Source organism: Peromyscus maniculatus, chromosome 10 (genome assembly GCF_049852395.1).
Source record: "Peromyscus maniculatus bairdii isolate BWxNUB_F1_BW_parent chromosome 10, HU_Pman_BW_mat_3.1, whole genome shotgun sequence".
NCBI classification, from domain to species: Eukaryota; Metazoa; Chordata; class Mammalia; order Rodentia; family Cricetidae; genus Peromyscus; species Peromyscus maniculatus.
In genome coordinates this window covers 9,287,501-9,303,924 of record NC_134861.1, presented here as the reverse complement: position 1 = coordinate 9,303,924, position 16,424 = coordinate 9,287,501, and the positions used below count along the sequence as shown (strand labels likewise).

General features: G+C 46.9%; 1 protein-coding gene across 1 annotated transcript in view; it reads left to right on the top strand.

The window, feature by feature from the left end:
• Nucleotides 1-16,424, top strand: part of Gck (glucokinase) — a 39,785-nt gene that overhangs the window by 1,256 nt on the left and 22,105 nt on the right. The window lies entirely within an intron of this gene.

The window sequence follows — 16,424 nt, the reverse complement described above, 5'->3', positions numbered from 1 at the left end:
GGGGCGACAGACCAGGATGCCAACAGAGTCCCACGTGTGCCTGCCACTGGTGCTCTGGTTTAGTTAAGAAGTGCCAAACAAGAGGACCACTTCCCAACACTTGGGCAGAAGGAAGCTGGTGTCTTTAGCACAGGGTGGCTGGAGATATGGCGATTCTCCATACTGGGAAAGAAACTATGCAGTGTCTGCATATGTGTTTGCCTGCTTTAGGTAGGCAGTGAATCACGGCAAGGCCTGACACTCACTCCTTTGAGGTCTGGACCTCGCCCGCTAGCAGGGAGATGGGATGTATACATACATGTGTGTCTTGATGCTTCTCTGTTTTCATTTCTACCTCCCCTCTTCAGAGAACTGCAGGGTCAGCTCTCCTTGTAAGCTGTTGTCTATGCCCTGGCTTCCCAGGGGTCCTTTGGGGCCCCCCAAGAATCTTTAAAGCACACACATGAGTATGCTTGTCTATGTCTAGCGTGTGCATAGGGGTCCCTGACTTGGTCAAGCAAGGCACAGGTAGACTCTCAGCTAATGCAGCGAGAAGCTGCTGGCAGAACTGGATTCAGAAGGCACTAGATGAACTACCCCGATTCCCCAAGACTCGTCATCCTCCTCATTCCTGTGCTTATCTCCACAGGCTGTGTGTATCCAAATCTCTAGTTCCCTGTAGCCTCCACTACTGAGTTGCTACATCTGAGTCCTGCCAGATGGAATCTTCCGCAGCCCGAGGCCAGATCTGTGCTTCCCTCTGACTCCCCAGTATGAGTCTGTCCCTGAGGGAGGTGATGTCTGGACCTCGGTGGACAGACAGGTCAGGCTGACTCTGGAGGCTGCCACTTGGGCCTCTTTGGGCCTATGACTGATTGCTAATTAATTAGAACAATGCTGTTTGTCTCCACCAGCTGCTAAGAGGAAGGAGAACTGCCTGTCGGGATGGTCAGCTGCAGGGCATAAGATAGCCACACTAAGGAGATGGGTAGACACACTAGAAATGTGAGCACTGAGCTAAACAGACCTACAGGTCCTGCCCTGTGCACTGGGAGTCTCCTGTCACCACCGAGCCTAAGAACCAAAAACAGCACACACTTGTTATTATGTTGAAGCTCTGGGGTCTGAAGTGGATCTCCTGGGGTTAAAATAAAGGTGTTGACAGAACTGGCTCCTTCAGGGAACCCATTGCCTTCCCCTTCAGGCTTCTACAGGCCAGTCAAATTCCTGGGCTCACGATCCCTTCTGTATTCAAGGGTGGGCAGCTGCATCTCTCTCCCCTAGGCTTCCATCATCAGGAGCCTCCGCCTCCCCTGCCCCTGTGATAACACCGGCCCAAACAGATAATCCGGGACCATCTCTGTCACTCACTAACTCACATCTACCAAGTCCCCTTACCACACAGTGACAGGTCCCCAGGGTTGGGACATGTAGGAACTATGACTCTGCCTCTTCTACCATCTGTCTCCCACATTACTAACCCCAAGCACGAGCTCTTCCTTGACTCTCCCTGAAGTCCCACGGCCTTATCCATTATTAGCTCACTGGGTTTGGGAACATTCTCTCGTCAGCAGCAGATGTGGCCAAGTCCAGGCCACACCCCCATCTGTAGTTTCACTTTATAATTTCATGCACCTGTGGCCTATAGCTATCCAAAAATATTATGCAGAAAATTCCAAAAATAAGCCAACAAGAAGCTTTAAAGACTTCCTTTTTACTTTTAATTATGTGCATACACATGTCTATGTCTGGGAGTGTGCACATGTGGGTCCAACTGCCCTCAGCGTCTAGAACAGGGCGTTGGATCCCCTGGAGCTGGAGTTACAGGTGGTTGTGAGCCATCCAGCATGGGTGCTGGGAACTGAACTGTGTTCCTTTGCAAGGGTAGTCTGTACTCTTCAGTGCTGAGCCATCTCTCCAGCCCCCCAACGTAAGTTAAAAATTGTATGTTGTTCTACATAGTATGATGGAACATCTCACATCCGTCCCTGTAAATGGTACTTTGGTCAAAGTGTATCCACTATTCTCTGTATAGCCACATATAGCATAGGCTACATTTGCTACCTGCCCAGTATTCATTTGGAAGCTGTCTCTGTTATCAGATTGACAATATCTCAAACTTGCGTTCAAGTAACATTTCTGTGGCAGTCTGACTGCTTCGTGATGCCCAGCGCCATTCCCTCATCCTGTCTCTTTGTACAGGTACAAAGGTACAAAGGTATTGTATCACCTCCTCTCACAGAAGGGAGAACACAGTAGAGCAGTATAGTTTGAAAGAACACTTATCACGGAATATTGTTATAATTAATCTGTTTTATTATTCGTTGTTGCTGCTAACCTCTTACCATGCCAAATTTATAAATTAAACTATATCATGGGTATGAATAAATAGGAGAGCTGCTGTATATATAGGACTCTTTGTCTCCTAGGTCTTCAAGTGTCCACTGAGGTCTTGGAATGCACAGCCCCCTCCCCACTAAGGATAAGAAAAGCTTATTTTACACACAGAGTTTTAATTAAGTTTTTACATTTAAATATAAAACAACCACATGAAACCATTGCCTTTCTGGGTAGCACTGAGGAGGATACGGGAGTGGGGTGGGTTCTGCTCGGATTTTTCCAGGGTCACAGCCTTTGCATTTCATGCTAAAGCCTCCTGTGTGGCCCAGTGTGCCAGGGAGCAGGTGGGCGAGAGGAGGGAGCTCCTGACACGGACAGATCTTTAGTGTGCTGTGAATGGCACACACACATCCTCAGCCTTCCTGTCCAATGTCACCTTGCTGAGCAGCCTGCATGGAGGGAATACTGTCTGTCCCTTGGCTGTTTGTCCCAGGAGGATTCTGAAGTAGGAAATACCTTCAGGGTAAATGGGGGTCTTCCAGTTCCTGAGTACAGGAGAGAGACCACCGATGCAGATCCATGGAGACAGGAGTCAGTTCTCTCCCACCTGTCCCACTCCCCATACACTCTTGGTATTTGACTGCTTCTGTGTGCCAAGGACTCCCAGTGCCCCTTCCACTGCCAGGGAGAGGGCCTCCCGCTGAAGGAAAAGAGGTCCTCACAGAGGACTGTGGGCCTGCCCTGCTACTGACTTCTTGAGTCATGAAAGCAGAGCCTGAGGTGAGGGCTCTGTGCTTGCGAGTCCCTCTGAGGCAGGTCCAGTCTTTGCACTCTTTTTTTTTTTTTTTTTTTTTTTTTTTTTGGTTTTTCAAGACAGGGTTTCTCTGTGTAGCTTTGCGCCTTTCCTGGGACTCACTTGGTAGCCCAGGCTGGCCTTGAACCCACAGAGATCCGCCTGGCTCTGCCTCCCGAGTGCTGGGATTAAAGGTGTGCGCCACCACCGCCCGGCCAGTCTTTGCACTCTTATAGTCACTGGTTCCTGGGGGCCCCTGGGAAGAGGCTAGGGCGTCCAGATTTGGTGAATAAAAAATTGGGATACTCAGGTTTGAATTTCAGATAAGCAACCAATGTTTCATTATGTGTCCCAAATCGCCCATGGGCACTATATTTTCTTTGCTAAATTTAAGGAAAGAGTAACTCCTCTGGTCTTTCTGGGGGAGCTGGTTCCATTTGTAGAGCAGATCCAGAGTGAGTCTGGTTGTGAGCCGTTAGCAGCCATCTCTGAGCCTTAGGGAGGGGCCATGGCCCACCAGGTACCAAAGTACCCACGGAAATATTTGCAATGAACGAGATGATTATTCATATATACAAACATACCTATAATAGAGCTTATCAAGTATTGAGTAACTGGGTAGGTGATTTTGAAATCACTTTATGTCCTGTGTAAATATTTAGCGGCCTGCTTTACCTGGAGAGCGTTTTAGTGATAGTTCCTGGGTGGGTATCATACCTTTTCTCACTTTTAACCCTGGAGTACTGGGCTCCTGTAGAGTAACCCTGCCATCAGTAAATTAGCTCCCCAATGCATTTTCTTTTTCTTTCTTTCTTTCTTTCTCTCTCTCTCTCTCTCTCTCTCTCTCTCTCTCTCTCTCTCTCTCTCTTTCTTTATTTTAGAAAGGTACATTTAGGTGTGCTCCGATTTATTTATTTATTATGTACACAGAAGAGGGCGCCAGATCTCATTACAGATGGTTGTAAGCCACCATGTGGGTGCTGGGAATTGAACTCGGGACCTCTGGAAAAGCAGTCGGTGCTCTTAATCTCTGAGCCATCTCTCCAGCCCCTCCAACGCATTTTCAAACTGGCTGCAAAGGGGGCTAGAGAGATGTCTCAGTTAGTAAAGTTCTTGCCCAGAAAACATGAGGACCCGAGTCTGCATCCCCCCGAGCAAATAAAAGTGGAGCATGGAGTCACATGACTGAAATCCCAGAGTGGGGAATTGGAGACAGGAGATACCTGGGGCTTACTGACCAGCTAGTTTAGCCAAGCTCTAGATTCAGTGAGAAATCTTGTCTCACACAAGAAGGTGGCAAGGTCAGTGAGATGCTCAGTAGAGGAAGGTCCCTGCTGACCTAAGCTTCATCCCCAGGACCCACATGACGGAAGGAGAGAACTGACTCCTGAAAGTTGTTCTCTGACCATCTCAGGAATGACATCACACACACACACACACACACACCATGTAAAGCTGCAGAACTCCTGAGCAGTTCACTCACCCAGGAAGTTTAAGAGGGGCACCTTGGCTGCGATTATCCGGAGAAAGTCAGCAGGCCGAGCGGATAGCTTCCTCAACTCATTCAGGCATGGTCCAGTCCACTCCAATAAGCCATCCCGGAGAACGTCAGCCTCTTAGAAGTGGGCAAAGTGGCTTCTTCCGTGGGTCTGGAAGATCAGATGTCTAGGGACATTCTTGGCTCGGAGGCAACTTGGTAGAGAAGGCAAGCCTTAGGTTAGGAGAAGGGGTTCTATGAGCAGGCCTTGGGGTTCAGGCGGAGCTTGTTGTGGTTGAATGTGAAATGTCCTTCGTGTTTGAACTCGGCCCCCAGTTGGTGGCACTGTTTGGGAAGGTTGGGGAAGGTTTAGGAGGTGGAGCCTCTGTGGAGGAAGTGGGTCACTGGGCTTTGAGGGTGTATAGCTTTGCCCTGTTTCTTATTTACTCTCTGGTTCCTGAGTGTGGCTACAATGTGGCCATCCAGTCCCCTGCTTCTGCCTCCATGCTATCCATGCCTGTGGCCGCCATGTCTTCTCCCCTTGAAGGACTGTATCCTCCTGGAACTGCAAGCCAAAATAAACCCTTTCTCCATTAAGCTGCTCTGGTTGGAGTATTCTACCTCAGCAGCAGAAAAGGATCTTAGAGCTAGTGCTGTGTCTGCTCGGCTCCCTCGCCTGCTGTCAGGTTGCAGTGTTTACAGTGGAGAACGCAGCAAAAGCCACTACTCAGGCCTTTCCCTGGAAAGCTAGTTGTTAACCCTCTTCCATCATGAAACTGGGGTTCCGTCACCTTGCAGGGAACTTGCCTCTGCTGACTCACTTGGGTTCCTGACCTCCTCCCTCCTGATCCATCCAGGGTCGCTTTTTATGCCCCTTCACCCTGTTTCCATGTCTTTAGACTTCCTGTCCCTGATGCCTAGGGATGACTTGTTAATAGCATCCTGTCCATTAGGGATGCTGGGCTATTCCAGATACCGGATTAAAGTGAGCACATCTGAAGGTAACATGATAACTGTTACCTGGGCAACAGCCTAGAAGCCAGTGGTTCCCGGTCTCAGAAAGGCTCAGGTTAGCGTTTCTGACGGCTGCCAGATGTGCCGCAAGCGCCTCAGGCACAAACAGACCAAGCCATCTTCCAGAAGTAAAGCTGTGTGGTGCCTCACCCTTTCGTGGCTCCAGAACCTGATCTGACTAGAGTGGCGAGAGGCTGAAGAGAAGACGAGCACATGGACGTACAGAAAGGCTGGGGTTGGGTGAACTGGGCTCTTGGATGGAAACGCCTCGGCACTCCAGGATCTCAGCGTGTTTATTATCTAGAGTGAAGCAGGGAAGTGAGCTATTTATTGTATATGGATGAACAAGGAGGTGAGCTTAGCTAACCTGAGTAGGAGCAGTCTCTATGGGGGAGCAGTCTTCAGATCATCAATACCCATGGGAAAGCTACAGTGGATATTTTCTGCACAAACTATCACTGTCCACACACAGACCAGAGGAAGACTTTGCTACTCCTCTGTGGCTCACCCAGGAAGGGGCCGAGGCACTGGCGTCCTTAGCATGGCTGTGCCGTGTCCACGACACACATCCACACTGGGAGGGGCTTCTGCCATCACATCTCCCAGATACCTCCACATCTAGAAAGCAATCCAGCACATGATGACAGCGAGGACAAGCCGGACAGGTCTGTGCCCAGTGCTGGCCATATTACCACCTGGCCCCGAGCAGAATGAGGCCCTATGGGCAGGCAGGAAGGGACATGAGATCTTCAAGGAACAAAAAATGGTCTGCTTGGAAGCAGCACAGCCAGCCAAGAAGCTAGCCCAGGGGCCACAGCAGTTCAAAGTCACAGGACAAATGAGACCAAAGACGGCAGACAGCACCTCCAGGCTGCAGAGCCATTGCTGAGCAGGGTGGGCAGGCTGGGGGCTCTGGACCTGCAGGGGGCATGTCTCTTGTCCCTGGCTCTGCCACACAGAATGCAAAGACTATAAACCAAAGCTCCAATAGTGACAGTCACCAAATGATAGTTGGGCTAAGACCTAAAAAATGAAGGAGAAGAAGAGCTGCTGCCAGAGGCCCTGTTTCCAGGGCATTCACTCTCCCACTCGGTAGAGGCAGCCTGAGTTCCAGGAAGCTCTGGCTCTCTTGACCAGAGGCCTTTTAGGGTTCATATAATTTTGGCCCCATAACAACAGAAAGTCTTGTGCAAGATTTATCTTCTAACCGCTTTACAGTTCTGTCGAATGGTTTAGCATCAGATCCCTATTTGATAAGAACTGAAACAGGGCTGGAGAGATGGCTTAGAGGTTAAGAGCACTGACTGTTCTTCTAGAGGTCCTGAGTTCAATTCCCAGCAACCACGTGGTGGCTCACAACCATCTGTAATGAGATCTGGTGCCCTCTTTTGGCCTGCAGGGATACATGCAAGCAGAACACTATAAACAACATAATAAATAAATATTAAAAAAAAAAAAAAAGAACTGAAACAGCAGTTTTGGAGGTATGAATTACTCAAGAAAGGGAGCTAGAGAAAGTCCCCATACCAGCTCAGAGACCCCCCCACCCCTTGCCCCATATCCCACCATCAGAGCTGGAACAACGGCCTCCATGGTCCTAGATGCCCCCAAAAGTTTTCCGGGAGACTGCTGTACCTGTCTCCAGCATCACCCTCTGCTCTCCTTTCTGAATGTGTAGTATTACTGCAATGGAATCCACCTTTTTAAGTTTGATGTGGTGACACTCACTTGTAATCCTAAAGCTCTGAAGTGGAGACTGGAAGCTCAGGAGTTCAAGGCCAGCCTCAGTTCCGCAGTGAGACTGCAACTCAAAACCAAAGCATAAAACCCATCTTCTCAGGTGCAATGTGATGAGTTTGGTCAAACGTAACCACCATCACCAATAAAACTGCTTCTATAGAGCTGGGCAGTGGTGGCATGTACCTTTAATCCCAGCACTCAGGAAGCAGAGGCAGGCAGATCTCTGAGTTCGAGGCCAGCCTGGTCTACAGAGTGAGTTCCAGGACAGCCAGGGCTATACAGAGAAATCCTGTCTCAAAAAAAAAAAAGTCCTTGTGTCACTCCAAGAAGCCCCTCGATCCTGCCTCCTTGCGATCAATCTCCTCTCCCACTCCAGCCCTTGGGGATCTATGTTCTGTGCTTTCCTTCTTTGCCGTTCTCTGAACATCTGTAAGAAGAAGCCTTGCATCCGGTCTGCTGTAGCTGGCTTGTTCCTTGGCAATGAGCTTTGCTGTGTCAGCAGCATGCTGCTCTTTGTCCCCTTCCCACTGCTCAGCAGCGTCAGCATCTGGGTTGTCCCCAGCCCAAGCTGTCATGTGTAAAGCTTCCGTGAATGTTCTAGTACAAATCTTTGAGTGAACATGGGTGTTCATTTGGCGAGCGGTGAGAGAAGTGTGGAATGACATTGTGGAAGGAGGCATTTAACCTCGGAAGAAACTGCCAAACTGTTTTCCACACTGGAGGTAGCGCTTGCCTTTCCCAGACAGGGTCAGAGGGCCCCAGCTGCTGCACATCCTCCCCAGTTCCTGTGTGTGTCCGTGTTTTTAATCAGAGCCATCCTGGGCTATGTAGTGGCGTGTCAGTGTGATCTTAGCTTCCATTTTAGCTCTTGGACTAATGATGCTGCATGTGTTTTTGTATCTATACTGGACAAGCTTTTTTTTGTTTTGTTTTGTTTTGTTTTGCTTTGTTTGTTTTTCGAGACAGGGTTTCTCTCTGTAGCTTTGTGCCTTTCCTGGATCTCACTCTGTAGTCCAGGCTGGCCTTGAACTCACAGAGATCCGCCTGCCTCTGCCTCCCGAGTGCTGGGATTAAAGGCATGCGCCACCACCGCCCGGCACTGGACAATCTTTGGAGATGTTTTCTTTTAAAATAGGAGTGTTGTCACCTTATTGAGTTGGCAAGGCTCTTTATATGTTCTAGTCCTGGTCATTTGCCAGGTGTGTGCTTGATGAGGTGAGTGGGTCTGCATAGATCCTGAGGACATAAGTCCACATTGTTTTCATGAGCTGTGTCCACAGCCTTTGCTCCCATGGCCTATATACACCCCAGCATCTCTCACCATCACCCTGATGCCTGCTGTACGATGCCCCAGCTTATTGCCCCTCCTTCCAGACCTTGGAGACAGATAGATCTTTGATTCTGAGTGGGTCCTGGAGACAGAAGAGCAGAGGTAGAACATAATCGTTCTCCAATCTCCACCCACTGCACTGTCACACTAAAACATGAGGTGTCCCACCTCTACACCTCACACATGTCCCCTGACCACCAAAACCTCTTGAGTACCATCACTCATTCAACAAGTTGTATTGGTCCCAAGTCACTGGCAAGACTTTCATAAGCAGATTTTTTGTCATTTTTCTGGGCCTGATCAAACCCCAGGGCCTTATGTAGCTAAACCAGCACTCTGCCCTGAGTTACACCCCCAGCCCCAAAGCATAGTTTGTTCTTGTTTGTTTTTAGCCTCTGAGCTTGGCATTTGTATAAGGGAAGGCTTCCACATCCATCACTCCCCCATTTCAACTATTGGTACCTCTCTTCTTGTCTTCCTGAGTGAAATTTTAAATAATTTACATTATTGGAAAATCTCCCCTCTCTTCTTGTTTTGGAAATACATTCATGTAAGTCTACTAAACCTTTTCTCTCTTTTCCTAGACACTAAGCTCCCTGGAAGTTAAACCCCAGTTTCTAGAAGTTCTTGCTTAGGCAGCACATGTAACTAAAGCTGGAACAAGACACGGCAGGTTAGCATGATTGTGTAAAGAGTGTTGTACAAAGTCATGAAGCGTTCCATATTTCCTAAATACAGTTGTCCTGAGTACTGCAATAAGTATAGATAGGTAGGTAGGTAGTAGATAGTAGATAGATAGACAGACAGACAGACAAATAGATAAAAGTCGCTTGTGTAGCCTCAGATTGAGCACAAACTTGATACTCAGCAGTAGTGAAGGAATGAGTGACCTCATACCCTGTTCAAATCTCTTGTTGATCACCAATCTTAGCATCCAGGTGTCAATCAGGACACGTTTCATTGCTGTAGCCGGTCCTATATCCGACTGTATTTCTCATCATATCGTTCAGTGTGGGAGGTATGACAGCTGGGATGTTCTCCACATAGTCGGGAATCCAGGCTTCAAGTCCATAGCTGTGCCTTTTCCCTGAAACCAAACTGTTGTCTAGGTCTAGCTTGGGAAAGACAGGCAGAGATAGTCTCTTCATAAGCACGTGGACCTGGAAATTGTACGGTCACTCAAATTCACTGTACAGACACTGCAAAGGAGGCTGAGAAAGACATAGCGGCCAGCAGTTCTTCATCATCATCATCATTATCATCGTCATCATTATCATGGACAAAGAGGTCATGCATTTGGGCCCACAGGTAACGACCTCTTCCATAGTCCACTCCTCTGTGTGCCCCAGTTCACAAACCCACACACACTGTCTTCTCACTCATGGGAAATGCATCAATCCATGCAGTTCCTGCATCTGAGGCAAAGTACAGGACCTCAGAGGCAGGAGACAAGACTCTCCACCAGTGCAGAGAACGCCGCTTATTGGTAGCCATCATAAACAAAAACCGAATTAGCAATCCCACCATGGAATACGGAGCATGGGTAGGGTTAGGTTAGGATCTTTGTTAGGTTTCCACCACTGCAATAAATACGTGACATAGTCAACTTACAAAAGAAAAGGTTTACTTTGGCTCACAGTTTTTAAATTGTTTCTGTCCTTGACTGGTTAGTCCTGCTGCTTGGGACTCGTGACACGATTCTGATATGAAATTGTAATGGAGTGAAACCACTTCCTTGTGGCTAGAAAGTGAAAGAAAGAAGAGGAAGGGCCGGACTCACACTATGTCCTCATGGGGCACCCTGCCCCCGTGACCTAAATGGTTCTCTATCCCTGTTGAACCTTGGGAGGACATTTAAGAACCAAACTTAAGGGGCTGGAGAGATGGCTCAGAGGTTAAGAGCACTGACTGCACTGACTACTCTCCCAAAGGTCCTGAGTTCAATTCCCAGCAACCACATGGTGGCTCACAACCACCCATATTTACAACGAGATCTGGCGCCCTCTTCTGGCCTGAAGGCATACTTGGAGACTGAACACTGTATACATAATAAACAAACAAACAAATAAATCTTTAAAAAAAAATAACCAAACTCAAGTGGCAGCTCCTATTCAGAAAGAGAAAGAATGAGAAACAAAAATCCATAGCAATGAGGATGTGTCACTGTGCAGGACCTGGGTGGACAGCCTTGCCGGTGAGTGTATTCCTTGAGAGCACTCGGTCCTCCTCTGTGGGGAGTTCACACCCTCCCCAGCCTCAGCCCTACCTTTGGAAGATTTGTGGGCACTCTGAGTGTGCACTGTCCTCCCAAGCCCACTCCCTGATGATACTAAATTGGTCCCAAGAATCATCTTTTAGTTTCCAGCCAAGCTGATAGGGTTTCCCCCTCAAAAACCTCATAGATACCTCATTTTTTTCTTGTGTGGAGCCGCCAATGGCTCCTCCTACCCTGGCTTTTATAGCTCCTTACCTTCCCCTAACCACCGGACTTTGAAGCATCTGGAACAGCACACTGGGGTAGAAGTTCCATCAGATTAATCTCCATCCAGTGTGAGTCCCTTCGTTTAACTGAGATACTCAAACTGGCCTTTGCCAAGGCGTCCTCAGGTTTATCTCCCATTCTGGACCAGTCAAGAAGTACTTAACTGCTCTGGCCCCATATAGGTGCCACGTGGTACCTGTGTAGTATCAATAACAATGCAAAGCACCTGCCAGTAAAAATTGTTGAATGAGAGAATAAGTGGGATTGTGACTGAGGAAGTAAAACACCTGCTTTTACTGGGAAAATGGAATGTTATCAATCATTCCTCCCTTTTTATTGTGATGAAATATATACCTAGATCATAAAGTTTGTCATTGTAACCATTTTAAAGATTTTAAAATTGCGTGCGCGCGCGTGTGCATGTGTGTGTGTGTGTGTGTGTGTGTGTGTGTGTGTTCAGGGCCCTGCAGCGGCCAGAAGAGGGCATCAGAACCCTTGGAGCTGGAGTTACAGGTCACTGTGAGCTGGTGTAAGTACTGAGAATGAAATTCAGGTCTCTGGGAGAGCAGCAAGCAGTCTTAACCACTGAGCTATCTCTCCATTTTAACCATTTTTAAAAATACAATTTGTTGGCATTAAGTACCCACAATATTGTATAGCTCCCCACTCTTTCCAAACTATTTTTATCATTCCATTCAGAAGCTCACTAATTTCCTATTCCCCCATATCCCTAACAGGCACTATTCTTTTTATTTCAATGAATTTACCTTTTTATATTTACAAAGGTGGAATCATCATATATCCCTTTTTATAAGGTTTATTTTACTTAGCATAATGTTGTCTAGGTTGCTCTATACTATAATGTGTATCAAAACTTCATCCTTTTTCATGGCTCAATAGCACTTCCTGGTTTGCACACATATCTTTTCCTTCATTCACCAATTCATTCATTCATTCATCCATTCATTCATTCATTCATATTCATTCAACATATTCATTCATCAATTGATAGGTAGTTGCTGTGTGTCTACCTTTTGGCAGTTGTGAATAGCACTCCTATGACCGACCGTTTGCATACAAGAATTTGTTTGCGTCCCTGTTTCAGTTCTTTAAGAGAATGGACTTAGGGGTACGATTGCTGGGTCGTATGGCATTCCTGTTTAACTTTACAATGAACCACCAAGCTGTTTTGCACAGCAAATGAATTATTTGCATCCCTACCAGCAATGTATGAGGGACCCAAACTCGCTCCTCTGCCAATACTTCACCATGGCCAGGAACACTTGCTATTTTCTGGTCCTCTCCCCAGCCCTTTTTAACTTAGCTGTCTCAGCGGTGGCTGTCTCACAGTTGTGGTCAGCATCCCTCCAGTGACTAACACCTGCTCACATGCTCTTTGTCCGCTCTGAAATCGTTTTGAGGGAAAAAAAAGTCTGTTCTAAACCTTTGCCAATATATGGGGTTATTTGCTTTTCTGTTGTTGTTGAATTGTAAGAATTTTCCTTATTGGTATACATGAATTAAGCCTCCCCTTACAGGATGCAGGATTTGCAAATATTTTCTTCCGTTCAGTGCTCTCCTGATAGTGCCCCTCTGCTCCTTAGCTTGTTGTTGCTGTGGCCATCTGAGATGGGGCTCTCACTATGCTGTCCAGATCAGCCTTGAACTCCCAGGTCCCAGTGACCTTCCTGCCTCAGCCTCCTGAGGCTCTAGAGCTACTGAACAGGCCACCATACACGGCTCTTAAATGTTGATGGAGTCTCCTTATCTGTGACCTCTTGGTGCCAGTGTCCTCGGTGCCACATCTGAGAAGTTATTCCAGGGCTGGGTGTGTAGCTCAGGGGCAGAGTATTCATTGGTATGAAGACCTAGACTTGATCCTCAAATACTACAAAAAAGTTCAAAAGAGGCCACGGTTAAATATGCAGAGATTTATCCATATCTTCTAAGAGTGTTTTGATTTCACCATTTCAATACATTTCTTTTTAATTAATTTTTTTTTTTTTTTTTTTTTTTTTTTTTTTTTTTTTTTTGGTTTTTCGAGACAGGGTTTCTCTGCGTAGTTTTGCGCCTTTCCTGGAGCTCACTTGGTAGCCCAGGCTGGCCTCGAACTCACAGCGATCCGCCTGGCTCTGCCTCCCGAGTGCTGGGATTAAAGGCGTGCGCCACCACCGCCCGGCTTCTTTTTAATTAATTTTTGATTGGCATACGAAGTAATGGGCTTCATTGTGGTACCCTAGCATATAACTAACATTACTATCCAGTTCCGCTCACCTTTTGATCTGCTGCAAGTTCATTTTTGTTCTGGTATTGGCAAAGAGTTCAACTTCATTCTCGTGTACATGGATACCAAATTTACCCATCATTTGCTGAAGGGATCGTTTTTCTTCCATTGAACTGTCTTGGCACCTTTGTCAAAGATCAAGTGACCGTGCAAGGGAGGCTATGTTTCCGGACATGATATTCTGTCTCACTGGGTTATATGTCCGCCATTAAGCCAGCATCCATCATAATATTCTTGGTTACTATGCCACTTGGTAGTAACTTTGAAACAGATCCTCTAATTGTTTTTTTTTCCTCAAGATTGTTTTGAATACTCAGGGTTCTTTGAGATTCTATATTGATTTTAAATAGGCTTTTCACTTCTGCAAAAGGCATCATTTGGATATTGTTAGGGACTGCCGAGACTCTGTAGCTCACTTGGGGTGGTGGTGTTTCCCAGCACTGTTGTCTTCCAACGCATGAACACTGCCTCCATCTGTTGAGGTACCCTCCTGCTTCTTTCAGTAACGCTTTGCAGCTGTCCATGAGTCCTTCACCCCTTGGCTTTATTCCCAAGGACTTTATTCCTTGGTGCTATTGTAGGTGGCGTCGCTTTCACGCTTTTTTTTTTTTTAATTACTTGCTGGTGTATAACTTTTGTGTGAATGGCTGGGCTGGTGTATAACTTTTGTGTGAATGGCTGGTGTATAACTTTTGTGTGAATGGGTGCATTAACCCAAACGTGTTTATGGATTATCTGTGACCTTCTACAGATACGATGACATCATCTGAATTGGAGATGGTTTGCAGTTCAATTGGCTGCTAAAGAAAATTTTATAAATGAAGCCACTTGTAAAAAGCAGAATTTTTTCACAGTTCTGGAATCTGGGAGTCCCAGATGAAGTTGTCCTGTGGTCAGGGCCCAGTCTCATGTCTCATTTTCAGTACCATCCCATGGTGGAAGGGCCGAGAAGCTCTCTGGGACTATTGCATCGAGGTATCAATCACAGTCCTGATGCCTCTGTCCGTGTGACCTCGTTATCTCTAGAGGCCTCACCCTAAGATCGTCTGACTGGTAATTAGGGTTTTACATCCGGGCTCTGAGAGTAAACATGTCCACACTGTAGCCCTTTGCAGCTTGGGTATCTTCTGTTTTCCCTTCCCCAGTCATTCTGGCTTGACATTTCAGCACTGTGATGAACAGAAGGAGCAAAAGTGGGATTCCCTGTCATGTTCCTGACCCGGTGGAGAAAAAAGTTAAGTCTTTCACCACTGAGTGTGATGTCAAGTATGTGTTCTCATCTGTGTCATATAAAGGGACACATTCCCAGGTCCCTGGATTGGGACGATTATAGGAACCACAACTGTATCCTCTTACACTGTCCTATCCCACCCTGGGTCCCCTCTCAGCCACAGGCAGTTTCCAAACTCTCTCCCTAGAATATACCTCTCTGGACCATTTCTTGTGGTGCAGGCTTACGGGGGATGAGTTCTGGCTGTTTTGTTCATCAGAAATGTCTTAGTCCCTCCTGTGTGTTGGAGACCAGTTTGAGGGCCCTGAGCTCTCAGTTTTTTCTTCCTGGGTTTTAAGGGTGTCACTGCTGTCGTCCTGCCTGCACGGCTTCTAAAGAGAGGCAGCTTTTCAGTCTCCCTGCAGGTCCCTCATGTGCCGTGTCTTGCTCTTTTCTTGCGGGTTTCAAGAGTCTCTGTCTTTTGACTCTGTGACTATGATCTGTCTCAGCCTGGACCACTTGGGGTCGCTTCTGTTTGTATGTGTATTTGTATTTTTCATCAGACTTGGAAAACTGTTTCACCATCATTTCTTCAACTCTACCCCTGCCCCTCGTCACCCCTCTTCTTCCATAAGCTGTTGTCTTTATTATGATGTGTTTGATGGGTCTCCTCGGTCCTCGGGCCTTGTTCATCTCCTCTCTCTTCTCTTTTTCTGTTCTGCAGACCGAATACTTCCAATCGCCTTATTTTCAACTTCACTGATTCTATCTTATTACCATTAAAATCTTTGATTGAGGTCTGGAGAGATGGCCCAATGGTTAAGAGGACTGACTGTTCTTCTGGAGGACCCAAGTTCCAGCACCCACATGGTGGCTTACAAGGTTGTCTGTAAATCCAGTCCCAGGAGATCCAGCACCCTCTTTCTGATCTATAAGGGCACCAGGCACACATGTGATGCACAGGCATATATGCTATTAAAACACCTCTATACATAAAATAAAAAAAAAAAAAACTTTAAAAATCTGCCAGTGAGCCTTTTCAGTGACGTTTCCACATCAGTCATTACACCTTTGTTTTGAGACAAGGTTTCTCCATGTACTTTTGGCGCCTGTCCTGGATCTTGCTCTGTAGAACAGGCTGGCCTTGAACTCACAGAGATCTGCCTGGCTCTGCCTCCCGAGTGCTGAGATTAAAGGCGTGAGCCACCGATGCCTAGCCCAGTTACTATACTTTTAAGCTCCAAAATTTCTATTGGTTTTTTTTTTTTAAATAACTTCGGTGCTTTTATTATCATCTGTATCTGTTCATATATGTCTCTCCTGATCTCCCCTAATTCTCCATCCACTAAGCATGTCTAAGACAGTCGACTGTCCCGTGTCTGAGCTCCCTGTCTAATAGTTTCTTTTGAATTATTTTTTTCACTATGATTCCTATTTCCCCACATACCACATTAGTTTGAGTTCTCTCAAGGCCCATAACTAATAGAATTAATATGTATTAAAAGGGGATTTATTAGAGTGGCTTACACGATATGGTCTGGGTAGTCCCACGATGGCCATGGTCACACTGGAGAGGGTGAGAATCTGGTCACTACGAGTCATGAGTCTAGATGCCTCAGATGTCCTGGACTGTCGCTGAAGGCAAGGATGACTCCTGGAGAGTCTCCGTCTACAGTCAGAAGCCTGGGGAGGCTGGGCTCTGCTATCAGTGAAGGACGACAGCAGCAGTGAACAGCAGCAGAGTACATGAGCTTGGCACCCAGAAACTACTCCGT